Source organism: Sceloporus undulatus, chromosome 5 (genome assembly GCF_019175285.1).
Source record: "Sceloporus undulatus isolate JIND9_A2432 ecotype Alabama chromosome 5, SceUnd_v1.1, whole genome shotgun sequence".
NCBI classification, from domain to species: Eukaryota; Metazoa; Chordata; class Lepidosauria; order Squamata; family Phrynosomatidae; genus Sceloporus; species Sceloporus undulatus.
The window spans coordinates 189,153,010-189,180,622 of NC_056526.1; the positions used below are offsets into that span (position 1 = coordinate 189,153,010).

Sequence of the window (27,613 nt, forward strand, 5' to 3'; positions counted from 1 at the left end):
CAAAGGCCCTCAATGAGCAAGCAGTTCAGCCTCTGACAAGATTAATTGACCTTTCCCAAGTAACCGACTCAGTGGGAGAGAAAAAAGGGGGCAGAGAGAAGAGAGGGAAAAGAAGAGGCGTTAGAAAGTAGAAATGGGTGACCTCCATCTACCGCAAGCACACAGTTCCCAGCAGATCCCCTTGAGGGATTTTTAAAAAAAGACTTCCCATACAGAGTATAAATCACATTCCCTATTTGTTCCCCCTTCTTTTGGGAGCAGCCTTTATGTTTTTCACACTTAGAGTCAACTGCTTGAAAATGCAGTTGACTCTAACATTTGTAAAATTAGAATTATAGTAGCCCCTCCATATCCGCTGGGGTTAAGGCTGAAGGACCTCCGTGAATGTGTAAAATCCGCAGATAAAAAAAAGCACTGTTCTTTTTACCTAAGAGAACACCTCTCTAAGAATCTCCAGGTCCTCCAGTGCAACTCTGTGGTCAACATCTTCCAGAGGTTGACCATAGAATCATGCTGGAGGACTGACAAATGCCTAGAGAAGTGTTTTCTCTGGGAACGTGAAGGTTCTCCAGCAACAACTCTGTCGTCAACTTCTGGCAAATTGGTACAATTGGAAGGTATGTAAGTAGGATCTGTGAACCTCAGCATCTCCAGTTGTACAAAAAGTACCCTAAACTGGACTCATCCCAAACAGCTAATAAGGGCTGAGCATTCCCAGGAGCCACATAATGTTCCCTGACTTTTGGAGAGAATAGAAGAAGACATGGCTGTCTGGAACCAGAATTAGCACATTGGTACCAACACCATTACTTATTACAGTGGGCAAGAGGTTTTTTGTAAGCATTTTAACAACCATGCTAGCATTGGGATTTTTGCAGAATTGGTTCATTATTGCAAAGAAATGTTATTTTGGACCACTTTAGTTTCAAGTAATGCATAACTTGCTACAAAGAGTGAGTAATATGTTAATTTTCAACTAATATTTGTAAGCTGTAGGTGGAGTCCTCAATGGGAACACTTCATTGTGATAATCCAGGTGTGCAAAGCTAAACTTTGGGTTGGCAGGATGGGGAGAAAGAGATTAGACATTACATTTTATATAATGGTAGCACCCTTACTTCTACCCTGCCTTACCTGGGCATGAACAACTTTAGGAATAGCCTCACAACCTGTGGAGAACTTAAACTGTTTTGGTCATTTTCTGTTTTATTTGGTGGCTGTAAAATATTGTATATACTCATGTATAAGTCTAGAAATTTTAGTAAAAAAATTGACCTCCAAAACCTGAGTCAATTTATCTACAGGTCAATGTAAGTAATGTACTTTAACTCGTATTAAAAAAAGGAACTGTCCTCTGGTGAAAGCTAAGACCGTATTCTATCCTGGAAACTCTCACCTCCCTCTATTCTCTCATCTATCTAGCCTTAGGGTGACTGCAAACAGTTATGACTACTGGAATTTTGTAAGTCCTTTGGCATTGTTTCCCTTTGCTTCATCTTTTACATCTTTTGTTACAGGCCCCTAAGTTTTACCCTCAACTTATCTACAGGTTGTAGCAAAATCCATAATTTTGGCCCCAAACCTGCCCTCGACTTATACATGAGGTCGACTTATAAGTAGTTTCCTAACTGTTTTAGAAACTCTTCTGACCATAAGTTTCAAAGGTTAAGAGGAGTGCAGAAGGTCAGCCCAAGGAACTGAAATGTATATGATGTCTTCGTATTCTGTGCCTATCATATTGTGAACCTATCATAGGGTTTTCTGGCAAGATTTATTCAGAGAGGTTTGCATTTGCTTTCCTTTGAGCTGAGAGTATGTAACTTGCCCAAAGATACCCAGTGGGTTTCCCTGGCCAAGTGGGGATTCAAACCCTGGTCCCCTGAGACATAGTTGAATGCTCAAACCAGTACCCCACACTTGGGTGTAGTAGTGTAGAGAAGGTAGGTGGAAGCATAACAGATTTTGATAGAAACACATAGAATGCACTTCAGATTGATCAAGAATTTGGAAGGTATGTAGCATACATAGGTAAAGCTAGCAGTAATGATAATAATTAGAGTTGAAGTGCTTTCAGAGGAAGAAAAACAATTTGAAAGCAAAAGAAGCCAGGATGGAGAATGCTGCGGTGGATCCAGGCTCCAGAAACTCAAAGATGACTGAAAATTGCTTTATTGCTATGCGGTGGTTTCATCAGGAAAATAGCTGGTTATTTCTCCTGTTATTTTCTTTTGATGTGGTGTTTAATTGTTTAAACTAAAGTTTCTACTCTCTCTAAAAATAACTGGGCAATATCTGTGTATTTGGATGACTTACCGTCCTCCCCCCGTAGTGAAATCAGAATTTGTTTTGATTTAAGTTCATCTCAGACCATATTATTCACCTTACACACCGAGCCTGGTCAATAAGTAGAGGTCAAAGGCCTACTCAGTGGAAGCAGCGAAGGAATCAAGAGACCTCCATTGCCAGCAGTTAATAGAAGAGAAGATGATTTTGAGTTAACCAGTTTGCTCTGCCGCCCCCCAGTTCAGTGCATAACTTTTGTCTTCACACTGTCCAGTTACAGAGATTGCATGTTATGGCACCAGAGTTTCATAAACAAAAAATTAAAGATCCTTGTTCCCAAGCAACTTTGTGTAATTGACATCACCTAATTTAAAAAATAAATAAATAAATTGAGATAGTACCAAATCCTGCTACATTCAGTCCATTCTTGTTATGGGCCAGCATGAGTCTCGCAAGATTTTTTAAAAACAACAACAACAACACAATGGCCTGACTAATATTGCTTCACAGTTTGAAAGCCTTGAAAGTCATTGTAAGAGCAAGATTCATGTAGATATACCCAAATAACCTCATGGGTGGCCACAATGATTGTGTGAATATTCAAGTCTTTGCCAAGTTAATGAGTTCTGCTTGATTCTTATTTGGGGCATATTTATCTGAACAGCTTGCTCTGGGTTTTATTTTTTTAAACAGCCATTAGACAAAGCAGTTTATGGTAGCTGAAGGGCACAATTACTGCAGCAGCAACCCAGCAATCTGTTTTGTGCTTTCTTTAGTTTGCAATCTGCTGAGCATCTTTTAAAATCATCTAAAGCAGGGGGTCTGGTACATGCGTTTGGGTTCCCATGCCACTTTTTGAATGGCAGGTTGTCAGTAGAAAAGAGATCAACAATTCCGCTGGGCAAAAGCCACTCTAGTAGGCCTGCTTGTTTCATCAGTTGACTGGTCCCACCTTCCTATTTCACTGAGTTAGAAGAGCCTGCCTTTCATTTGAACCATCCTCAAGGGGGATTTACAAGAGACTGTAATGCAGTACAATACTGTATTATATGCAGATTAAGATGGTCTGATTAAGTTAAGGAAATATAGGCTAGTTAGTAGGCTTATACAGTGGCTCCTTGGTATCTGCTGGGGGTTGGTTTCCAGACCCCCGTAGATACCAAAATCCATGGTTGCTCAAGTCCCATTATCTATAGTGGGATACTAAAATGGTGTACCTTATGTAAAATGGCAAAATCAAGGTTTGCTTTTGGGAATTCATTGAATGTTTGAATATTTTCAAGCCATGGATGGTTGTATCTGTAGATACGGCGAGCCGACTGTGCTTGGTAAAGTGGGAGGCAGTAGAAAAAGAGGAGACTGCAATACAGGTGCATTGATTCAGTCAAGGAAGCTGTCAGTAAAACTATCAGTAAAAGTCTTTGGATTGTCAGTAGAAATGAATTGCCTTGAATCCCATTGTAGGAGAAAGACAAGATATAAATCCTTCCAATAAAATGAATCAATTAATTTAGGTTGCATTGATGAGACCAAGTTTTAACTTGGTACCTAAATGATGTAAGTGTTGATGCCAGTTTGGCCTCTAAGGGAGTCTCTTCTTCATAGGGTTGTTGTAAGTAGAGACAACTTGGAAGCAAATAACAACAAGAAAAACTAGATAGCGGGAAAGCAATTGAAATATCACTTATTAAACTTACATTTTCCATTGATGTTATTTCATGTCTTTGCTACGCAGTGGTATCAGTCTGGCCACTCAAGAGTGTTCATTTACAACTTAATAGAAGGTGATTTAAATAGTTGCTTCATTCATATAAACAGGTCTTGCATCTTTCCTGCACTGTATTTGTTTTCCATACTTTTCTTTTTGTGCCTATAGAAGAAAAGTTTTTAAAACATTTCCGTGTAGGGTTTTTCCCCTCACCAGCACTAATCTATAAAATTAAGTAGGAACCCACTACCTGGAGACTGGTCCTCCTTTCCTTAAGTCATTTCTACCTGGCCTGATAGGGCAGGGACCTAGGCTAGTTCCAGTTACATAGGTTTGTTCCTGTGGAAAGTGCCTGGAAACCAGAGCTTAGAAAAGTGACCTTTTTGAACTACAAGCCCAAGAATCCCCAATCATCATGCCTGTACCATTTGAGGGATATTGGAATGTGTACTCAAAAAAGGAACTTTTCCAAATTCTGTAATAGCCCAAAAAGTTAAATTTGTAATAGGGACTAGATCTGGCTTTGGATTAAAACTATAATTTCCTCCCTTCCGTTTGGATCTTTCCTTCCTTCCTTCCTTCCTTCCTGGTTCAGCCTTAGTATGAATTGTTCATGGATTCTTAATGTTAGTGTCTGGTTGTTACCATGAGAAGCTTCATCCAGTTCTATGAACAGAGAAGTCTCGAGTTGTAATTGCGACTGCAATCACAGGAGAATTATCTGGGAGCCCTAGTGGTGCAGTAGTTAAATGCTGGTATTGCAGCCACAAGGTTGTGAGTCTGAGGGCTTCAAGGTTGACTCTGCCTTCCATCCTTTCATAGATTGGTAAAATGAGTACCCAGCTTGTTGGGGGCAATTGGCTAACAGATTGTAAGCTGCTTAGAGAGTGCTGAGTTCACTAAGTGGTATAGTAATGTGCATGCTATCACTACTGCTATTGCTGTCCAGCAGTGTGTTTTGGAATTACTGAATTACTGTCCCCTTTACCATGTTGATTTTCCTGGAAAGCAGGGAGTCTAGCCAGTCAGAGCCCCTTGTTCCCCTGACTGATAACAGAGGCCAGAATATGTTTCCTTGAGGTTCTGCAGACCTAGAGCAGCTCCAAACTTACTAGGCATGCTGTTTCTGTATGTTTAACCACACATGACAATTAAGTGCACATGTGTAACTGGCATGTAAACACAGAACCTGAACCTAGAGGCAAAGTACTAGACTTTGGACTTAAACCAGGACATGTTGACTGTATGGAAAAACCCAAGATATAGATTAAAAGTTACAAACTCTATTGTAAAATCTTTGAGAAGATACGTTTTTGATATAAAATGGGAGCTAGATTAATCCAATGAAGTGGTGACTAGCTGCTGTCATGTTAGACATGTAGAACTAAGAAGTTGACCAAATGACTGTAGATGGAGTAATATTGGGAAGGGTGCTAAGGATTAGGCAGGCATTGGTGGAGACCTGGTACATTAGGGCAAACTCAGTGTATAAATGACACAAGACTTTTTAGTGGGATGGGTTGAATGTAGAAGTCATTGAATTTGGGATAAGGAGATTAAATGACATGGCTGTGGTGGTCAAAAAGAGAAGGAAGCTTTACAAATATATAGGGAGTTGGAGAGGATTCTGGGGGACATTTAAGCAGGATTTAAGGTACCTGGCAGTCAAAAAAGTATGTTGGAAGTAAGGAAATGATGTGGAGTGAAGGAAGTGGCTTTCTTAGATATGGGTAATAGCTTTGGAAGGAAGGAGAGTGATAGGTGGAGGGAACAAAGACCAAAGAGAGTGACGGCATGAGAATGTTTGTTAGCAAAGAAGGAGAAAGAGGAAGGCGAACTGTTGAGCTGATTGGCTTGCAGGGAGGTAGTTTCTGAAATAGGAGAGCTAGAGTACCCATCCTTTGCCTATGGAGCGTGATTTGATGGAAGTAATTGGGTGCCCCTTGCAACAGAAAGTAAGAGACCAGAAGTTCACAAGATTTGTGATGTGTGTGGAAATGAGGCTTCTGTTCAGATTAAAAGTGGTTTAGCAACTGGGGCAACAGTTCCTGCTGTTATGCTGAGTCTGGTTTTAGTCATTAGATCATGGCATCTAAGATGAGGCTGCTACAATCTTTGTAAATGGACCAGTGGGACTGGTAATATTTTTTCCCCTCTTGGCTGAATGCAGAAGTTAAAAATGAAGACAGTGATTATTACCTTCATGACTTACATCTGACATACAATTTACAACTTGAGAGATGTTATTGGAGAAGGGAGCAAGAGGCCAAGGAAAAATGTGGAGATAACAGGCATATCCATTTGGTTTTTGCCTTGAATATTGCCTTCCATGAATTCTACTAGGGCAAGAGACTTCCTAGTCATTCTGAAGCCAAAACAAAACTTTCTTTTCCAGATAAAGACCCTCCTCCTTCAAAAGCCAAATTTGGAGTGGAATTTTTTTATATAATAAAGGGAAAAAATATCATCTTATATTTTTCAAAAAAGGCTAAGGGTCTGCATGGATGAGCCCAAAGGCCTGTCTTCCTTCTGGTCTCACATTGTCCTGGCTGGACAATGCAGGCCATTAGCCCTGGGTCAGCATTGGCTGGTCCGGACGCTGATCTGGAGGCCCCACTCTATTCTGCTCTGGTCAGGCCCCACCTGGAATACTGTGTCCAGTTCTGGGCGCCCCAATTCCAAAAGGATGTTGAGAAACTGGAGCATGGCCAAAGGAGGGCAACTAAAATGGTGAAAGGTCTGGAAACCATGCCCTATGAGGAGCAACTTAGGATGCTGGGAATGTTTAGCCTGGAGAAGAGAAGGTTAAGCGGTGATATGATAGCCCTGTTTAAATACTTGAAGGGATGTCATATTGGAGAGGGAGCAAGCTTGTTCTCTGCTGCTCCAGAGAACAGGACCTGGAACAATGGATGCAAGCTGCAGGAAAAGAGATTCCACCTCAACATTAGGAGGAACTTCCTGATAGTAAGGGCTGTCCGACAGTGGAACAAACTCTCTCAGAGTGTAGTGGAGTCTCCCTCCTTGGAGGTCTTTAAACAGAGGCTGGATGGCCATCTGTCGGGGATGCTTTGATTTAGATTTCCTGCATGGAAGGGGGTTGGACTGGATGGCCCTTGTGGTCTCTTCCAACTCTACGATTCTATGATTCTATAATTCTATGACTAATTCTGGCCCTAAGGGGCCTTAATCTGGTCCAGAAAGACTGGTGCTTTGCTGCGGAGTTGCCAGGAAATTCCATGGTGAACATCCCTGCACACCCCATACTTCCACTGCTGTCACATCCACCCTGAAGTCCCCTGTCACATCCTCCAATGTTAGAAGAGGGCACCTGGCTATGTGAGTGTACCCAGGAACCCCATTTGTGCCATTGCAGGCTGTGGCAGGCATGTTTGGGGAGGTCATGATGGTGGTGGTGGGTAAAGGTGTGCAGTGGTAGTAGGCCTGTGGTACGGTAGCATGTGAGTTATAAACACCTGTCCATCACCATGCTGACACAGGGACTGACTTGGGTTTGAACCATGGATAGTATATCACAGGCTTGCCTTGTGGTATCCTATCCATCTGCTTAGGCCCTAAATTCTATGCAAGCACTACTCTTAGAGGTTTCACTAGGAAATCCTCAGTCTCTTTCAAGCTTAAATATTTCTGAGTTTGGAGATTAGACACTGGGGTCATACCATAGTGTCAGGCTTTGCAAAGCACTTTGGACATCTTCTTTTGGTCCAAAGGCCCACCTCATAAATGTATAGTTTTGGGTAGATGTTGATGGATATTTTGAACACTACCAGCCTCATCAGTGTGAGCATCCCTTCACTGGAATTCTGAAATCCAAAACTGTCCACATGAGTGGCTGAGATAGTGACACCTTTGCTTTCAAGGTACACCAACTTTGGTTCATGCATGAAATTATTTAAAAAAATATTGTGCATAATACTGTCACGTTATGTATATAGGATGAAACATAAATGAATTTCATTTTTAGACTTGGGTCCCATTTCCAAGATATCTTACTACTGTATGTATATGCAGATATTCCAAAATCTGGGGGGAAAAAACCCAAATCCCCTCCGGTCCTAAGCATTTCAGATAAAGGAGACTCGATGTACCACGAATGTTTTTCGGGTTACGAAAAAATTTTTTGGTGCTTTTCGGCGCTTTTTCGCACAAAACGCGGCTTTTCCCCATTAGCGCCTATGGCAATTCGGCTTACGAAGGCTTTTCGGGTTACGAAAGCGGCCGCGGAACGAATTAATTTCGTAACCCGAGGGAGCAGTGTATAAGTACTCATGTATAAGTCTAGAAAGAACTGCCTAGTGGACTTCTGATAATTCTCGGCCCACATCTGCAGCAGAAAAGTGCAGGACATAGACAATTCTGCTGGTGGAAACACCACACCAACACTCCAATTTCAGTAGCATGGAGACCCCCATGGTAGAAATTCTGTTTCTTTGGTAGCAAATGTTCATTTCATTACGGTGTCTTTGTCCTTTGATTAGAACCTAGATTCTGCGCATAGTAGTTTTGAGTTTCTGGGCCCAGAACTATTGCCTCTATTGTGCTAAATCAAAAGATGAAGGTGAAACTGAAGCTGAACGAACTTGATCCTAGGTAGCTTAGACCAGTGGCTCTTGGCCATCCTGGTTAGCGGACTACCAAGACCTATTATGGGTGCATCTACACTCCAGTGTCCTTCTACATCACTGTGACTTCGAGGTGAAGGATCTCCATGACTGTGGAAAACAATGCCAATAAAACCCCACACTATTCTTTTTACCTAAGAGAAACACCTCTCTAGGAACTCCAGGCCATGCAGTGCAACTCTGTGGTCAACACTGCAGAGGCGCTCCTAGAATTCATGCTGGCGGACCTCCAACTGCCCCAGAGAAGTGTTTTCCCTGCAAACTCTATGGTTCTCCAGCACAACTCTATAGTCAACTTTAAACAAAATTGTGCTGGAGGCCCAGAGTATTAATAAAACCACTACATAATTAAAGCTGCAAAAGTCAAAGCTCCTCCCTAACTGTCATCGTTCGGCCTAAGGGAGAGGAAGGCTGGCCGTACCATCAGGGGCTGGCTGAAGGGAGGGTCCTCCCTTCCCTAACGGTCATCGTTGGCCTCTGAGAGAGCGAGAAGGCTGGCCCAGTACACTCAGGCTGGCTGAGACAGAGGCTCCTCCTCCCTAACTGTCATCGTTCGGCCTTTGAGGGAGAGAGAAGGCTGGCCCGTACCATTCAGGGGGGCCTGGAAAGACAGGAGGCTCCTCCCTTCCCTAACTGTCTCGTCGGCATTGAGGGAGAGAGAAGGCGTGGCCCAGTAACATCAGGGGCGTGCCTGAAGAAGTAGGGCTCCTCCCTCCCTAACTGTCATCCGTTCGGCCTGTGAGGGAGAGATGAAGGTTGGGCCCAGTACCATCAGGGGGTTGGCTGAAGGACAGAGGCTCCTCACTACCTAACTGTCATCGTTCGGCCTCTGGGGAGAGAAGAACGGATGGCTCAGTACAATTAGGGGCCTGGCATGACGACAGAGGCTTCCTCCCTCCCTTACTGTCATCGTTCGGCCTCTGATGGGAGGGAGAGACGGGGCCCGTACCATCAGGGGGCTGGCTCTTGAAGAGGAGGCTCCTTTCCCTCCCTAACTGTACGTCGGCCTTGCAGGGAGAGAGAAGGCTGGCTCGTACATCAGGGGCTGGCTGAAGGACAGAGGCTCCTCCTCCCTAACTGTCATCGTCGGGCCTCTTGAGGGAGAGAGGAAGGCTGGCCCAGAACCATCGGGGGCTGGCCTGAAGAAGGAGGCTCCTCCCTCCCTAACTGTCATCTTTCGTCCTCTAGGAAGAGAGAAGGCTGGCCCAGTACCATCAGGGGCTGGCCTGAAGAATGGGCCCTCCTCCTAACTGTCATGTTCGGGCCCTTGATGGAAGAGGGAAGGCTTGGTCCCGTCCATCATGGGGCGGGCTGAAGACAGAGGCTCCTCCCTCCCTAACTGTCATCTTTCAGCCCTCTCAGGGCGAGCGAAGGCTGTCCCATTTACCATCAGGGACTAGCCTGAAGAAAGAGGCTCCTCCCTCCCTAACTGTCATCGTTCGGGCCTCTGGGGAGCGAAGACGGGCTGGCCCATTACATCAGGTGTGGCCTGAAGACGAGGCTTCCTCCTCCCTAACTGTCACGTTCGGCCTGAGGGAGAGCGTACGGCGGCTCCGTACCATCAGGGGCTGGCCTGACGAAGGCGGGCTCCTCCCTCCCTAAACCTGTCATCTTTCGGCCTCTAAGTAAGAGAGACGGCTGGCTCCAGTACCTCAGGGGCTGGCCGAAGAAGGAGGCTCCTCCCTCCTACTGTCATTGTCGGCCTCTGCGGAAGAGAGAAGGCTGGCAGTACCCTCAGGGGCTGTTTTTTGCCTGACGACAGCGGCTTCCTCCCTCCTCTAACTGTCATGTTAGCCTCTAGGGAGAGAGAAGGTTGCCCAGTACCATCAGGGACTAGCCTGCAGGAAAGAGGCCTCCTCCCTCCTAACTGTCATCGTTCGGGCCTCTGAGGGAGAGCGAAGGCTGGTCCCAGTACCATCAGGGGTGGCCTGAAGACGCGGCTCCTCCCTCCCTAATGTCATCGTTCGGCCTCTTGAGGGCGAGAGAAGGCTGGTCAGTACCATCAGGGGCTGGCCTGAAGAACAGAGGCTCCTCCCTCCCTAATGTATCGTTTGCCTCTGAGGGAGAGAGGAAGGGCTGGACCCAGTACCATCAGGGGTGGCCTGAAGAGGAGGCTCCTCCTCCTAACTGTATCGTTCGCCTGAGGGAGAGCGACGGCTGGCTCAGTACCATCAGGGGCTGGCCTGAAAGAACAGAGGCTCCTACCTCCCTAATGTTCATCGTTTCAGCTCTGATGGAGAGAGAAGGCTGTGCCCAGAAACCATCAGGGGCTGGCCTTGAAGAAGGAGGCTCCTCCTCCCTACGTTCAACGGTGGCCTATGAGGAAGGAGAGAAGGCTGCGACTCAGTACAATCAGGTGGCTAGCTGACAGGACAGAGGCTCCTCCCTCACTAACTGTCATCGTTCGGCCTCTGAGTTTGAGGAGAGAAGGCTGGTTCAGTACCATCAGGGGTGGCATGAAGACAGGGCTCCTCCCTCCCTACGTCATCGTCAGCCTCTGGAGGGGAGAGAAGTGGCCCAGTACACATCAGGGGCGGCCTGAAGAAGGAGGATACTCACTCACAACTGTCATCGTTCGGCCTTGAGGGAGAGAGAAGGCTGCTCCAGTACCCATCGGGGATGCCTGAAGAAGCGGCTCCTTCCCTCCCTAACTGTCATCTTCGGCTCTGAGGAAGCGAGAGGCTGCTCATTACCATCAGGGGTAGATGAAGACAGCGGCTCCTCCCTTCGTAACTGTCATCGTTCGGCCTCTGGGGAGAGAGACGGTGGCCCAGAACCATCAGGGGCTGGCATGAGAGGGATGCTTCCTCCCTCCCTAATGTATCGTCGGCCCTCTGCGGGAGAGAGAAGGCTGGCTCAGTACATCAGGGGCATGGCCTGAAGACAGGGCTCCTCCCTCATAATGTCATCGTTCGGCTGTGAGGGAGAGAGAAGGTGGCCCAGTCACCATCCAGGGGCTGGCCTGAAGAAGGAGGCTCCTCCCTCCCTAACTGTCATCGTTGGCCTCTGCGGAGAGAGAAGGTGGCCCAGTACCTCAGGGGCTAGCTGAAGACAGAGGGCTCCTCCCTCCCTAACGTACTCGTTCGGCCTCTGACGGAGGAGAGAAGGCTGGCTCAGTACCATCAGGGGCTGGCCTGAAGGACAGAGGCTCCTCCCTCACTTATGTCATTCGTCGGCCTTGGGGAGAGAGAAGGCTGGCTTAGTACCTATCAGGGGCTGGCTGAAGACAGAGGCTCCTCCTCCCAAATGTCATCTTCGGGCTCTGAGGGAGCGAGAAGGCTGGCTTAGTTACCATCAGGGTGCTGGTCATGAAGACAGAGGCTCCTCCCTCCCTAACTGTCATCGTTCGGCTCTGAGGAGCGGAGGGCTGGCTCCAGTACCATAGGGTGGCCTGAAGAAGGAGGGCTCCTCCCTCCTACTGTACCGTTAGGCTGTGAGGGAGAGAGACGCTGGCTCAGTACCTTCCTGGGTGGCTGAAGACAGAGGCTTCTCCCTCCTAATGTCATCGTTCGGCCTCTGAGGGAGATAAGAAGGCTGGCCCCGTACCATCGGGGCTGGCCTGCAGAAGGAGGCTCCTCCCTCCCTAAATGTAATCGTCCGCCTCTGAGGAAGAGAGAAGGCTGGCTCCGTACCATTCAGGGGCTAGCTGAAGCAGGACGGCTATCCCTCCCAAACTGTAATCGTTAGGCCTGTGAGGGAGAGAGAAGGGGCTGGACCCAGTACCTCAGGGGGCTGGCCTGAAAGAAGGAGGCTCCTCCCTCCCCAAACTTCATCGTTCGCGCCTCTGAGGGCGAGAGAAGCTGGCCTCAGACCATTCGGGGTGGCCTGTAGGACAGAGGCTCCTCCCTCCCTAAACTGTCATTGTTCGGCCTTGAGGGCGAGAGACGCGCTGGCCCAGCTACCATCAGGGATGGCCTGAAGCCAGCAGGGCTTCCTCCCTCCCTACACTGTCATGTTCGTCCTCTAAGGGAGAGAGAAGGATGGCCCAGTACATCAGGCGGCTGGCCTTAAAGACGAGGCTCCTCCTCCCTAACTTCCATCATTCGGCCTCTAGGGAGCGAGGAAGGCTGGCCCGTCCCCATCAGGGGCAGGCCTGAAGGGACAGAGGCTCCTCCCTCCCTAACTGTCATCGTTCTGCCTCTAAGGGCGGAGAGGCTGGGTCAGACCATCACGGGTGTGGCTGAGCCAGAGCGCTCCTCCCTCCCTAACTGTCATCGTTCGGCTCTGAGGGAGCGAGACCGGGGGGTCAGTACCTCAGGGGCTGGCCTACGACAGAGGCTCTCCTACTAAACTGTCATCGTCGGGCCTCTGAGGAGAGAGACGGCTGCCCCAGTAACCACAAGGGGCTGGCCTGACGAAGGAGGCTCCCTCCCTCCCTACACTGCTCACGTTCGGCCCCTGAGGGAGCGAGACGGCTGTCAGTAATCCGGGGCTGGCCTAAGACAGCAGGCTCCCTCCCTCCCTAACTGTCTCGTTCTGGCTCTGAGGGAGAGAGATGCTGGCCCAAGTACCATCAGGGGGCTGGCCTGCAGACAGGAGGTCCTCCCTCCCTAAACTGTTCATCGTTCGGCCTCTGAGGGAGAGAGAAGGTGCTCAGTACCATAGGGGCTGGCTGAAGACAGAGGGTCCTCAATCCTAACTGCATCGTCGGCCTGTGAGGGAGAGCAGAAGGCTGGCTCAGACCATCAGGGCTGGCCTGAATACAGAGGCTCCCCCTCCCTTAATGTCATCGTTCGGCCTCGAGGGAGAGAGGAAGGCTGGCCCAGTACCATCCAGGGGCTGGCCTGAAGAAGGGAGGCTCCTCCCTCCCTAACTGTCATCGTTCGGCCTCTGAGGAAGAGAGAAGGCTGGCTCGTACCCATCCAGGGGGCTAGCCTAAGAAGGGGAGGCTCCTCCTCCCTTAACGTCACTTTCGGCCTCTGAGGGAGAGAGAATGCTGGCCCAGTACCCCAGGGGCTGGCATTGAAGAGGAGGCACCTCCCTCCCTAACCTGTATCGTTCGGCTCTGAGGGAGAGAGAAGGTTGGCCCCGTACCATCCAGGGGCTGGGCCTGAAGAAGGAGGCTCCTTCACCCCTAACTTGCCATCGTTCGGCCTTTGAGGGAGCGAGAAGGCTGGTCAGTACCATTCAGGGGCTGGCGAAGACCCCAAGAGGCTCCTCCCTCCCTAAACCGTAATCGTTCGTCCTCGAGGGAGAGAGAAGGCTGTGTTCCGTATCCTAGGGGCTGGCCTGAAGAAGGAGGTCCTCCCTCCCTAACTCTATCGTCAGCCTAATGAGGGAGAGAGAAGGCTGGGCTCAGCCCATCAGGGCTGGCCTGAAGACAGAGGCTCTCCTCCATAACTGTCTCGGTCGGCTGTGAGGCGAGAGAGACGGCTGGACAGTACCATCCAGGGGGCTGGCCTCAAGGGATGAGGCTCCTCCCTCCCTAATGTCTCGTCGCTTAAGGGAGAGAGAAGGCTTGCCAGTACCATCAGGGGATGGCCGACGAAGGAGGATCTCCCTCCCTAACTCGTAATCTTACGGTCTGAGGGAGAGAGAAGGCTGGCTCAGTACCTCAGGGGCTGGGCCTGAAGGACAGAGGCTCTTCCCTCCCAACTGTCATCTTCGGCTATGAAGGGACGAGCAGAAGGCTGCCCCAGTACCATCAGGGTGCTGCTGAAGAAGGAGGCTCCTCCCTCCCTACTGTCATCGTTCGGCATTCTGAGGGGAGAGAAGGCTGCTCAGTACATCCAGGTGCTGGCCGAAGACAGATGGCTACCCCCCCATACTTTTAACCGTTCGCCTCTGAGGGAGAGAGAAGCGGCCAGTACCATCAGGGGCGGGATGGCCTGAGAAGGAGGGTCCTCCTCCCTAACTGTCATCGTTCGGCATCTGAGGCAGCGCGAAGGCTGCCAAGTACCCTCCTGGGGTTAGCCGAAGAAGGAGTCTCTCCCTCACAACGTCATCTTCGGTTTGAGGGAGAGAGTAGGAGGCCCCGTCATCCAGGGGCTGCCTGAGAAGGAGGCTCCTCCCTCCCTAACGTATCGTTCGGCCCTGAGGGAGCGAGAAGGCTGGCTCAGGTACCAAGGGCTGGCCTGAAGACAGCTGCTCCCTCCCTCCCTAACTGTATCGTCTGCCTCTGAGGGAGAGAGAGGCTGGGCCAGTACCATCCGGGGCTTCGCCTGAAGAAGGAGGCTCTCCCTCCCTAACTGTCATCGTTCGGCCTCTAAGGAAGAGAGAGGGGCCCGTACCATCAGGGGATAGCCTGAAGAAGGGAGGCTTCCTCCCTCCTATACTGTCCCTCTTTCGGCCTCTGAGGGAGAGAGTAGGCTGGACCAGTTCCCTTCAGGGGCTAGCCCTGAAGAAAAAGAGCCCTCCCTCCAGTCCAATCTGCCTTTGCGTCAGGCCTCAGGGAGAGAAGAATGCTCAACCTGCTTCCTCCCTCCCTCAACTTCCCTTCTTCCTTTTGGTCGTGTCTTTTAAGATTGTAACCTGTGGGCAGGGACCTGTCTGTATCCCCTCTTTGTAACCGTCGGATTTCCAGTGCTTGGGCGGTATATAAATAAAACCTATTATATAATTATTTTTTTTACTATATATCTTATTATTATATCTTACGCGCAAATGTCCATAATAATAATAATTAATAATAATAATCATAAAATTACTAATGTTGTTTTCTATCCTCGCTTTTCCAACTGATCAAAGCGGCACGAGCCAACTGGATAGAAATAATGCAATGTCACATTACTTTTACGTGCTGTAGTCCATCCTGTGGAATCCCTGGATTGTAGTTTCGCCTGCTCTGCCAAAAGAATGCTGGTCCCTCACTGGACTTCAAACCCAGGATTTATGTAGGGACGAAGCCCATAACCAAGTGGTGTCATGTACATTCATTTCTACGTGTAGATGCACCCCTAAAAAACCATTCCAGTTGGAAGGGTCCACAAGGCTACAATCCGTCCAACTCCCCTGCCAGTACGAATCACAACTAAAGCATCTGAAAGATGCCTCATCCTCTGTTAAAGTCTGCCAAAGAAGCAGAACCCACCACCCTCTGAGGCAGGCAGTTCCACAATCAAAACAGTCTTCCCATAAAGAAGTTCTTCTAATTATTAGGTGACAATCTATTTTCTTTTAACTATTGCAGCTTGACCATGTTCTCGTCCAGTGTTCCTCAAAACCTGTGCTCTTTAAGGGATTTTGGACTTCATTCCCAGAATCCCGGACTGTTGGTCAACATGCAATCTGGGGGATGAAGTCCAAAATTCTCTGAAAGCACAGTTGGGGACCATGTTCTAGTCTCTGGTGCAGCAGTAAACAGCTCTGCTCATCCTAATACATGACATCCCTTCAGATACTTAAAGATAACCCTCCTGTCTTCTTAGTTCTCCAAGCTTAAACATCTCCAGCTCCCTAAGCTCTTTTTACGGCTTGGTTTCTAGGACCTTTCATCAAACTTAGTCACCTTCTCTAGGTACTTTCCGCTCGTCCACATCCTCCTCACCTGTGGTGCTCAGAACACAGACCCACTATCCAGGTGAGGTCTGCACCAAAGCAGAATAGCGCGTTACTGTACTATTCCTTTCCTTGATGTACACTCGTTTTCTCTTGAGCAGCCAAAACTGCATTGCTTTGTCCTTGCGCATTCACACTTGTGGCCCATGTTCAGATCCAGGTTGAGGCATACAGTGACCAAAGCCAGCGTAGAATGATATTACTGCTTCCCTCACTGGACACTGTTCTCCTGCTGATTTCATGTACAGGGTGCCCGGGTCCGCAATCCTTCGTAATGCGGCCGCTTTCGTCACCCGATCACGCCTTCGTAAGCCGCCTTGCCATAGGCGCAATGGGGAAAAGGCCGCGATTCCGTGCGAAAAAGCCGAAAAAGCACAAAAGTTTTTTCGTAAACACGAAACAAACAATCGTAACCCGAAACATAATTCCCTATGGGATTTTTTCGTATCCGCAAATTTGAACCTGGGAGTTCGTATCCCGAGGTTACCACTGTTAACTCTCAAGTTCCTCCTTCAGGAATTGTACCTTACTGAAAGAAACTGAGCCGGTAATGGATGAGATGGAATTTGCCATTTGGAGAATTATAATAAACCTTTTCATAAATGCAGAACACTTCTGGTTTTGAGTGCTGGGTGTCCTGTTATCATTTAGTCCCTTCCTGCTTTAATTTACATTGCATCAGACCTCCACTTAGCATAGCTCTCCTTGTCCCTCAGCTTATTTCTATTCCTAAAGGTCCTCCTTTGTCTTTCCTTGTTTGGGGCCTGGTTCTGATAACTAATGTGTTCAATCCCAGCTGCTAAGATACTTGTTTAGTCTTTTACATGGTACCATCCCGTTGGTTGCTCTCTGTTTGCTATCCTTTGAGTGTGAAAATGCCTGTTGAGAAGCCTTGAGTTGTACTTCCTCTGCTGCTTTCTCCCCCATCTTTAAAAAAAACAATCCAACCTAACCGTGGCTTGCAACGTTGGTTACCAACCTCTTAGCTAACCTTAATGCAATCCCAAATTGGCCCGGGAAGTGGAAACTTAATTTTCAAGCTATGATGAAATGCTGCCAGAGGGAAATTTATCCATTGTCTTAAATGATTGACTTTCGTGGTAGCAGAGCGCTGCTGCCCCCATTTTCTTAAAGGAACCCAGCATTCCCTTTCCCGTATGTAAAGTGTCCCTGACTGCCACCGCACTGGACATAACAGTACCCCTGCTTTAACGTGGCTTCAGTGTTGGATTTGTAGTTTGTTGTGCATCAGAGCTCTCTGACAGAGAAGACTAACTATGCCCCACCATACAAATCCTTAGCATCCCCTGCATTGAATCAGGCAGTTAAAGTTGGTACTCAAACCATTATTTCGCAAATGCAGATGCACGCTTGTGTGCGATTATCATCTTTTAACTAGAGAACGAGAGAGAGGGAGATTTTCTCAGCTCCATTCATTGTGGAATTGTTCCATTTATGTAGTCTTGGGAAGCCACCTTTGGTGAAGCCAAAACCAAATTGTCAGTGCCCAGGTGGATTTGAACCCTCTGCATGCCAAACCCAACTTCCGTAAAAAGAGAGGCTTGGATTATAAACAATATGGCTGGTGGGTCCCAGTAATTGGATTAGTGAATCCAACACCAGATTTTGCTTCAGGCTCCACCAAAGGTGCTAAACCTATCTCCCAAAAATAGACCCGCATACATATGGAAAGCTCATTCGAAACTCTATTAAAACCAGGAGTGAATGCCATTGCTCACTGAATGGCAGCTGTACCTCCTGATGGTGTTTTTTTCGACATCTAATAACATAAGAAACCAGACTCCTATCTAATTGCTCTAGGCTTGTCCACTTGAACCTGTTCTCTCCGGTAGCAGACTCTGAGCTTCATCTGCCTGATTTGTCAGTCATGTTCAAAGTGTGAAACATGAAGCTGAAAGAGAAGAGGGGAAGCCTTGTGAACTTTCCCTCTGTTTTCTTCAACCCAGAACAACAACATGTGACTGTAGCAAACTCCTGTGCTGGATACCATTGAGAATTTGATTTGTTACTCGGTGTCCCACTTTCTACAACATGGGACCAAGATGCTCAACGCATCGATTAAAAAACATACTACAGCTCAAAAACAATCATGTATAATAAATTAAAAAGCAATTAACCTATCTTATTCAACATAACACTATGTGTACAAAAGATTTAGCCTTTTAAAATACGCCAGTGAGGAATTGACGTACACCAATACACACACACACACACACACACACACACACACACAACAGCCCAAAAGCCATCCTAATAAAAAGATCTTCCCTGCCACGGAAGGAGCGTGTGTGTTGTGGTGTGTGTGTGTGTGTGGTGTGTTGTAGGGCAGGCTAGCCTCCTAAGAAAGGTTGAAGCCTTGGAGTACCAGTGATGGCGAACCTATGGCCTGTGCCAGAGTGTCACCTCAGAGCGCTCTTGTTGGGTACACTCTGTCGCCCTACACAGAGTTTTGCCCGGAGTTTCTTACTAGAAAGCCAGAGGGACGGGGTTCTTGGGTCTGGGTTGCCAGTTGGGCACTCGATCTGTAAAAGGTTCACACTCACTGGAATGAGAAGCCCTCTGACACTGTTCTATGATAAAGTTTGACCAAGAAAAAGAAAACCCCTCCTAAAGATCCTAAACCTGGACAAGCGCAAATAAGGTTATGTGCCAAGGTCCAACCTTTTCCAAACCTCATTCCATTCCTTCGTTGCCATCAGCACCTTTAACTCTGCTTCAGTGTGGTGTGGTTGAATTACAGCGTTTGTCTCTGTCTTTTATTTTTCTGTTAGTTTACTTTAAAAACCTTGGAATTCCTTCTCGCAGCTCCGAAGAGAGCTATACTGTGAGGTTTTCTGTTTCCTTTTTTTTCTGCTTCTTTTGGAAAATCTCATTCTTCACACCTTTCAACTGTGTTGACCTTCCCATCTTCCAGCCTTGTATGAGCTTATCTTATGCCTGTCCTGTCTGTGTTGGATCACTCTTGCCTTTTACTTGTCATATGCCCCATGAAGGCTCTGTCATTATTTACAAAAGAATTCGTCACAGTGTGCAGTTTTGTGCCTGGAGTTGAGCGGTCTCATCCCTTTCAGTTCAGCGGTAGGTTTTAGTGCCGTTTTCAAGGATGTGACATTAAAATCAAATTTGCCTGCTCCCAGAATGGTGGGGGTTTGACAGCCACTACTGTTGGGTTGCAAAAATTAACACATGAAAAAAATTTATTCTTGATGGTAAATTTCATCCTTGATATATATATCTATATTATAATATATTATTATATATATATAGTATATATATAGAGTGAGTATTGTCCAACTGATTCTTTTACCCCAAGGTTTGGTAGCAATAATTGAGAGCCACATTGTATTGCGGGTTTACCTCTGGAAGAATTAGTTTTAAAAATATCCCCAGGCTGACGGGACGAACAATCTTCTTTTAAATTCTTCTTAAACCAGGTAAGAATCTATGAGGAAAACAAATATTGGTGGTAACACGAAAAAGGGCACATTTCCTGGGTAGTCTCTATCTTGTACTTGTGCTAATTGGTCCATTTCATTGAAATCTGCTAAGCGTTGCGTTACTTTAAAAAGATCATCCTAGCCGTTGGCTGGACTTTAATTTTGATTTATACTGTAGATTTGGCAACTTGTTACCTTACAGCCGCTGCAGCCTAATTTCAAAGGCCCTCAATGAGCAAGCAGTTCAGCCTCTGACAAGATTAATTGACCTTTCCCAAGTACCTGACTCAGTGGGAGAGAAAAAGGGAGCGAGAGAAGGAGAGAAAAGAAGAGGCGTTAGACAGTAGAATGGGGACCTCATCTACCGCAAGCACACAGTCCCAGCCAGATCCCCTTGAGGGATTTTTTAAAAAGACTTCCCATACCGAGTATAATCACATTCCTCTTTGTTCCCCTTCTTTTGGGAGTGCTTTGTTTTTCACACTTAGAGTCAACTGCTTGAAATGCAGTTGACCCTAACATTTGTAAAATTAGAATTATGTAGCCTCCCTATCCGCTGGGGTTAAGGTGAAGGACCTCCTGGAATGTGGAAAAACCGCAGATAAAAAAGCACTTTCTTTTTACCTAAGAGAACCTCTCTAGGATCTCCAGGTCTTCCAGTGCAACTCTGTGGTCAACATCTTCCAGAGGTTGACCATAGATCTGCTGGAGGACTGACAAATGCCTAGAGAAGTGTTTTCTCTGGAACGTGAAGGTTCTCCAGCACAACTCTGTCGTCAACTTCTGGCAATTGGTACAATTGGAAGGATGTAAGTAGGATCTGTGAACCTCAGCATCTCCCGTTGTACAAAAAGTACCCTAACTGGACTCATCCCAACAGCTAATGGGCTGAGCATTCCCAGGAGCACATAATGTTCCCTGACTTTTGGAGAGAATAGAAAGAAGACATGGCTGTCTGGAACCAGAATTGCACTGGAACCACAACCATTACTTATTACAGTGGGCAAGAGGTTTTGTAAGCATTTTAACAACCATGCTAGCATATGGGGTTTTTGCAGAATTGGTTCATTATTGCAGAAATGTTATTTTGGACCACTTGTTTCAAGTAATGCATAACTTGCTACAAAGGTGGTAATATGTTACTTTTTCAACTATATTTGTAAGCTGTAGTGGGAGTCCTCAATGGGAACACTTCATTGTGATAATCAGGTGTGCAAGCTAAACTTTGGGTTGGCGGTGGGGAGAAAGGATTAGACATACATTTATATATGGGGCACCTTACTTCTACCCTGCCTTACCTGGGCATGAACAACTTTAGGAAGCCTCACACCTGTGGAGAACTTAAACTGTTTTGGTCATTTCTGTTTTTTTGGTGGCTGTAAATAAATTGTTTACCCATGTAAGTCTAGAATTTAGTAAAAAAATTGACCTCCAAACCTGAGTCAATTTATCTACAGGTCAATGAGTAATGTACTTTAACTCGTATTTAAAAAAGGAACTGTCCTCTGGTGAAAGCTAAGACCGTATTCTATCCTGGAAACTCTCACCTCGCTCTATTCTCTCTCTATCTAGCCTAGGGTGACTGCAACAGTTATGACTACTGGGATTTTGTAGTCTTTGGCAGTGTCCCTTTGCTTCATCTTTTACATCTTTGTTACAGGCCCCTAAGTTTTACCCTCAACTTATCTACAGGTTGTAGCAAAATCCATAATTTTGGCCCCAAACCTGCCCTCGACTTATACGAGGTCGACTTATAAGTGTTTCCTAACTGTTTTAGAAACTCTTCTGACATAAGTTTCAAAGGTTAGGGAGTGCAGGGTCAGCCCAGGAACTGAAATGTATATGATGTCTTCGTATTCTGTGGCCTCTCATATTGTGAACCATCATAGGGTTTTCTGGCAAGTTTATTCAGAGAGGTTGCATTTGCTTTCCTTTGAGCTGAGAGTATGTAACTTGCCCAAAGATACCATGGGTTCCCTGGCCAAGTGGGGATCAAACCCTGGTCCCCTGAGACATAGTTGAATGCTCAAACCAGTACCCACACTTGGGTGAGTAGTGTAGGAAGGTAGGTGGAAGCATAACAGATTTTGATAGAAACACATAGAATGCACTTCAGATTGATCAAGATTTGGAAGGTATGTAGCATACAGGTAAGCTAGCAGTATGATAATAATTAGGTTGAAGTGCTTTCAGAGGAAGAAAAACAATTTGAAAGCAAAAGAAGCCAGGATGGAGAATGTGCGGTGGATCCAGGCTCCAGAAACTCAAAGATGACTGAAAATTGCTTTATTGCTACGGGGGTTTCATCAGGAAAATGCTGGTTATTTCTCCTGTTATTTTCTTTTGATGTGGTGTTTAATTGTTTAACTAAAGTTTCTACTCTCCTCTAAAATAACTGGGCAATATCTGTGTATTTGGATGACTTACCGTCCTCCCCCGTAGTGAAATCAGAATTTGTTTTGTTTAAGTTCATCTCAGACCATATTATTCACCTTACACACCGGCCTGGTCAATAAGTAGAGGTCAAAGGCCTACTCAGTGAAGCAGGCGAGGCATCAAGAGACCTCCATGCCAGCAGTTAATGAAGAGAAGATGATTTTGGTTAACCAGTTTGCTCTGCCGCCCCCAGTTCAGTGCATAACTTTGTCTTCACATGTCGCAGTTACGAGATTGCATGTTATGGCACGGAGTTTCATAAACAAAAAATTAAAGATCCTTGTTCCCAAGCAACTTTGTGTAATTGATCACACTAATTTAAAAAATAAATAATAAATTGAGATAGTACCAAATCCTGCTACATTCAGTCCATTCTTGTTTGGGCCAGCCTGAGTCTCGCAAGATTTTTAAAACAACACAACACAACACAATGGCCTGACTAATATTGCTTCACAGTTTGACCTGCTGAAAGTCATTGTAAGAGCAAGATTCATGTAGATATACCCAATAACCTCATGGGTGGCCACAATGTTGTGTGAATATTCAAGTCTTTGCCAAGTTAATGGTTCTGCTTGTTCTTATTTGGGCATATTTACTGAACAGCTGCTCTGGGTTTTATTTTTTTAAACAGCCATTAGACAAAGCAGTTTATGGTAGCTGAAGGGCACAATTACTGCCGCAGCAACCCAGCAATCTGTTTGTGTGCTTTTTAGTTTGCAATCTGCTGGCTCTCTTTAAAAATCATCTAAAGCAGGGGGGTTGGTACAGCGTTTGGGTTCCCATGCCACTTTTGAATGGCAGGTTGTCAGTAGAAAGAGATCAACAATTCCGCTGGGCAAAAGCCACTCTAGTAGGCCTGCTTGTTTCATCAGTTGACTGGTCCCACCTTCCTATTTCACTGAGTTAGAAGAGCCTGCCTTCATTTGAACCATCCAAGGGGATTTACAAGAGACTGTAATGCAGTACATACTGTATATATGCAGATTAAGATGGTCTGATAGTTAAGGAAATAAGGCTAGTTAGTGGCTTATACAGTGGCTCCTTGGTATCTTGCTGGGGGTTGGTTTCCAGACCCCCGTAGATACCAAAATCCATGGTTGCTCAAGTCCCATTATCTATAGTGGGATACTAAAATGGTGTACCTTATGTAAAATGGCAAAATCAAGGTTTGCTTTTGGGAATTCATTGAATGTTTGATATTTTCAAGCCATGGGATGGTTGTATCTGTAGATACGGCGAGCCGACGTGCTTGGTAAAGTGGGAGGCAGTAGAAAAGGAGGACTGCAATACAGTGCATTGATTCAGTCAAGGACTGTCAGTAAACTATCAGTAAAGTCTTTGGATTGTCAGTAGAAATGAATTGCCTTGATCCATTGTAGGGAAAGACAGATATAAATCCTTCCAATAAATGAATCAATTAATTTAGGTTGCATTGATGAGACCAAGTTTAACTTGGTACCTAAAATGATGTAAGTGTTGATGCCAGTTTGGCCTCTAAGGGAGTCTCTTCTTCATAGGGTTGTGTAGTAGAGACAACTTGGAAGCAAATAAACAACAAGAAAAACTAGATAGGGAAAGCATGAAATATCACTTATTAAACTTACATTTTCCATTGATATTCATGTCTTTGCTACGCAGTGGTATCGTCTGGCCACTAAGAGTGTTCATTTACAACTTAATAGAAGGTGATTTAAATAGTGCTTCCTTCATAAACACGGTCTTGCATCTTCCTGCACTGTATTTGTTTTCCATACTTTTCTTTTTGTGCTATAGAAGAAAAGTTTTTAAAAAATTTTCGTGTAGGGTTTTTCCCTCACCAGCACTAATCTATAAAATTAAGTAGGAACCCACTACCTGGAGACTGGTTCCTCTTTCCTTAAGTCATTCTTACCTGGCTCTGATAGGGCAGGGACCTAGGCTAGTTCCAGTTACATAGGTTTGTTCCTGTGGAAAGTGCTGGAAACCAAGCTTAGAAAAGTGACCTTTTTGAACTACAAGCCCAAGAATCCCCAATCATCATGCCTGTACCATTTGAGGGATATTTGAATGTGTACTCAAAAAGGAACTTTTCCAAATTCTGTAATAGCCCAAAAGTTAAATTTGTAATAGGGACTAGATCTGGCTTTGGATGAAAACTATAATTTCCCCCCTTCCGTTTGGATCTTTCTTCCTTCCTCTCCTCTCTTCCGGTTCAGCCTTAGTATGAATTGTTCATGGATTCTTATGTTAGTGTCTGGTTGTTACCATGAGAAGCTCATCCAGTTCTAGAACAGAGAAGTCTCGAGTTGTAATTGCGACTGCAATCACAGAGAATTATCTGGGACCCTAGTGGTGCAGTAGTTAAATGCTGGTACTGCGCCACAAGGTTGTGAGTCTGAGGGCTTCAAGGTTGACTCTGCCTTCCATTCTTTCATAGATTGGTAAAATGAGTACCCAGCTTGTTTGGGGCAATTGGCTACAGATTGTAAGCTGCTTAGAGAGTGTGAGTTCACTAAGTGGTATAGTAATGTGCATGCTATCACTATTGCTTGCGTCCAGCAGTGTGTTTTGGAATTACTGAATTACTGCCCCTTTACCATGTTGATTTTCCTGGAAAGCAGGGAGTCTAGCCAGTCAGAGCCCCTTGTTCCCTGACTGATAACAGAGGCCAGAATATGTTTCCTTGGGTTCTGCAGACCTAGAGAGCTCCAAACTTACTAGCATGCTGTTTCTGTATGTTAACACACATGACATTAGTGCACAGTGTGTAACTGGCATGTAAACACAGAACCTGAACCTAGAGGCAAAGTCTGACCTTGGACTTAAACCGGACATGTTGGCTGTATGGAAAACCCAAGATATAGATTAAAGTTCAAACTATTGTAAAATCTTTGAGATATCGGTTTTGATACAAATGGGAGCTAGTTAATCAATGAAGTGGTGACTAGTGCTGTCATGTTAGACATGTAGAACTAAGAAGTTGACCAATGACTGTGATGGGTAATATTGGGAAGGTTCTAAGGATTAGGCAGATTGGTGGAGACCTGGTACATTAGGGCAAACTCAGTGTATAAATGACACAGACTTTTTAGTGGGATGGGTTGAATGTAGAAGTCATGAATTTGGGATAAGGAGATTAAATGACATGGCTGTGGTGGTCAAAAGGAAGGAGCTTTACAAATATATAGGGTTGGAGAGGATTCTGGGGGACATTTAAGCAGGATTTAAGGTACCTGGCAGTCAAAAAAAGTTATGTTGGAAGTAAGGAAATGATGTGGAGTGAAGGAAGTGGCTTCTTAGATATGGGTAATAGCTTTGAGGACGGAGGGAGTGATAGGTGGAGGGAACCAGACCAAAGAGAGTGACGGCATGAGAATGTTTGTTAGCAAAGAAGGAGAAAGAGGGAGGCGACTGTTGAGCTGATTGGCTTGCAGGGAGGGTAGTTTCTGAATAGGAGAGTCGAGTACCCATCTTTGCCTATGGAGCGTGATTTGATGGAAGTAATTGGTGCCCCTTGCAACAGAAAGTAGAGACCAGAGTTCACAAGATTTGTGATGTGTGTGGAAATGAGGCTTCTGTTCAGATTAAAGTGGTTTAGCAACTGGGGCAACAGTTCCTGCTGTTTGCTGAGTCTGGTTTTAGTCATTAGATCATGGCTCTAAGATGAGGCTGCTACAATCTTTGTAAATGGACCAGTGGGTCTGGTAATATTTTTTCCCCTCTTGGCTGAATGCAGAAGTTAAAAATGAAGACAGTGATTATTACCTCATGACTTACATCTGACATACAATTTACAACTTGAGAGATGTTATTGGAGAGGGAGCAAGGGCCAAGGAAAAATGTGGAGATATAACAGGCATACTCATTTGGTTTTGCCTTGAATTTGCCTTCCATGAATTCTACTAGGGCCAGAGACTTCCTAGTCCTTCTGAAGCCAAAACAAAACTTTTTTTCCAGATAAAGACCCTCCTCCTTCAAAAGCCAAATTTGGAGTGGAAATTTTTTATATAATAAAGGGAAAAAATATCATCTTTATTTTTCAAAAAGGCTAAGGGTCTGCATGGATGAGCCCAAAGGCCTGTCCTCCTCTGGTCTCACATTGTCCTGGCTGGACAATGGCAGGCCATTAGCCCTGGGTCCGCATTGGCTGGTCCGGACGCTGATCTGGAGGCCCACTCTATTGTCTGGCAGGCCCCACCTGGAATGCTGTGTCCAGTTCTGGGCCCCCCAATTCCAAAGGATGTTGAGAACTGGAGCATGGGCCAAGGAGGGCAACTAAATGGTGAAGGTCTGGAAACCATGCCCCTGAGGAGCAACTTAGGATGCTGGGAATGTTTGCTGGAGAAGAGAAGGTTAAGCGGTGATATGATAGCCTGTTAAATACTTGAAGGGATGTCATATTGGAGAGGAGCCGTGTCTCTGCTGCTCCAGAGAACAGGACCTGGAACAATGGATGCAACTGCAGGAAAAGAGATTCCACCTCAACATTAGGGGACTTCCTGATAGTAAGGGCTGTCCGACAGTGGAACAAACTCTCTCAGAGTGTAGTGGAGTCTCCCTCCTTGGAGGTCTTTAACAGAGGCTGGGGCCATCTGTCGGGGATGCTTGATTTAGATTTCCTGCATGGAAGGGGGTTGGACTGGAGGCCCTTGTGGTCTCTTCAACTCTACGATTCTATGATTCTATAATTCTATGACTAATTCTGGCCCTAAGGGGCCTTAATCTGGTCCAGAAAGACTGGTGCTTTGTTGCGGGAGTTGCCAGGAAATTCATGGTGAACATCCCTGCACATCCCATACTTCCACTGTGTCACATCCACCCTGAAGTCCCCTGTCACATCTCCAATGTTAGAAGGGGCACCTGGCTATGTGAGTGTACCCAGGAACCCCATTTGTGCCATTGAGGCTTTGGCAGGCATGTTTGGGGAGGTCATGATGGTGGTGGGGTAAAGGTGTGCAGTGGTGTCGGCTGTGGTACGGTAGCATGTGGTATTAAACACTGTCATCACCATGCTGACACAGGGACTGACTTGGGTTTGAACCATGGATAGTATATCACGGCTTGCCTTGTGGTATCATCCATCTGCTTAGCCCTAAATTCTGCAAGCACTACTCTTAGAGGTTTCATCTAGGAAATCCTCAGTCTCTTTCAAGCTTAAATATTTCTGATTTTGGAGATTAGACACTGGGTCATACCACAGTGTCACGGCTTTGCAAAGCCCTTTGGACACTTCTTTTGGTCCAGGCCCACCTCATAAATGTATAGTTTTGGGTAGATGTTGTGGATATTTTGAACATACCCGCCTCATCAGTGTGGCATCCTTCACTGGAATTCTGAAATCCAAACTGTCCACATGGTGGCTGAGATAGTGACACCTTTGCTTTCAAGGTACACCAACTTTGGTTCATGCATGAAAGTAGTTAAAAAAATATTGTGCATAATACTGTCACGTTTATGTTATAGGATGAAACATAAATGAATTTCATTTTTAGACTTGGGTCCCATTTCCAAGATATCTTACTACTGTATGTATGCAGATTTCCAAAATCTGGGGGGAAAAAACCCAAAACCCCTTCCGGTCCCTAAGCATTCAGATAAAGGAGACTCGA

The 27,613-nt window shown here is 46.0% G+C and overlaps 1 protein-coding gene across 1 annotated transcript in view; it reads left to right on the forward strand.

Moving 5' to 3' along the window:
* The window catches only part of ATRN (attractin), a 212,175-nt gene that overhangs the window by 157,960 nt on the left and 26,602 nt on the right, over positions 1 to 27,613 (forward strand). The gene's annotated exons all lie outside the window — the stretch shown is intronic.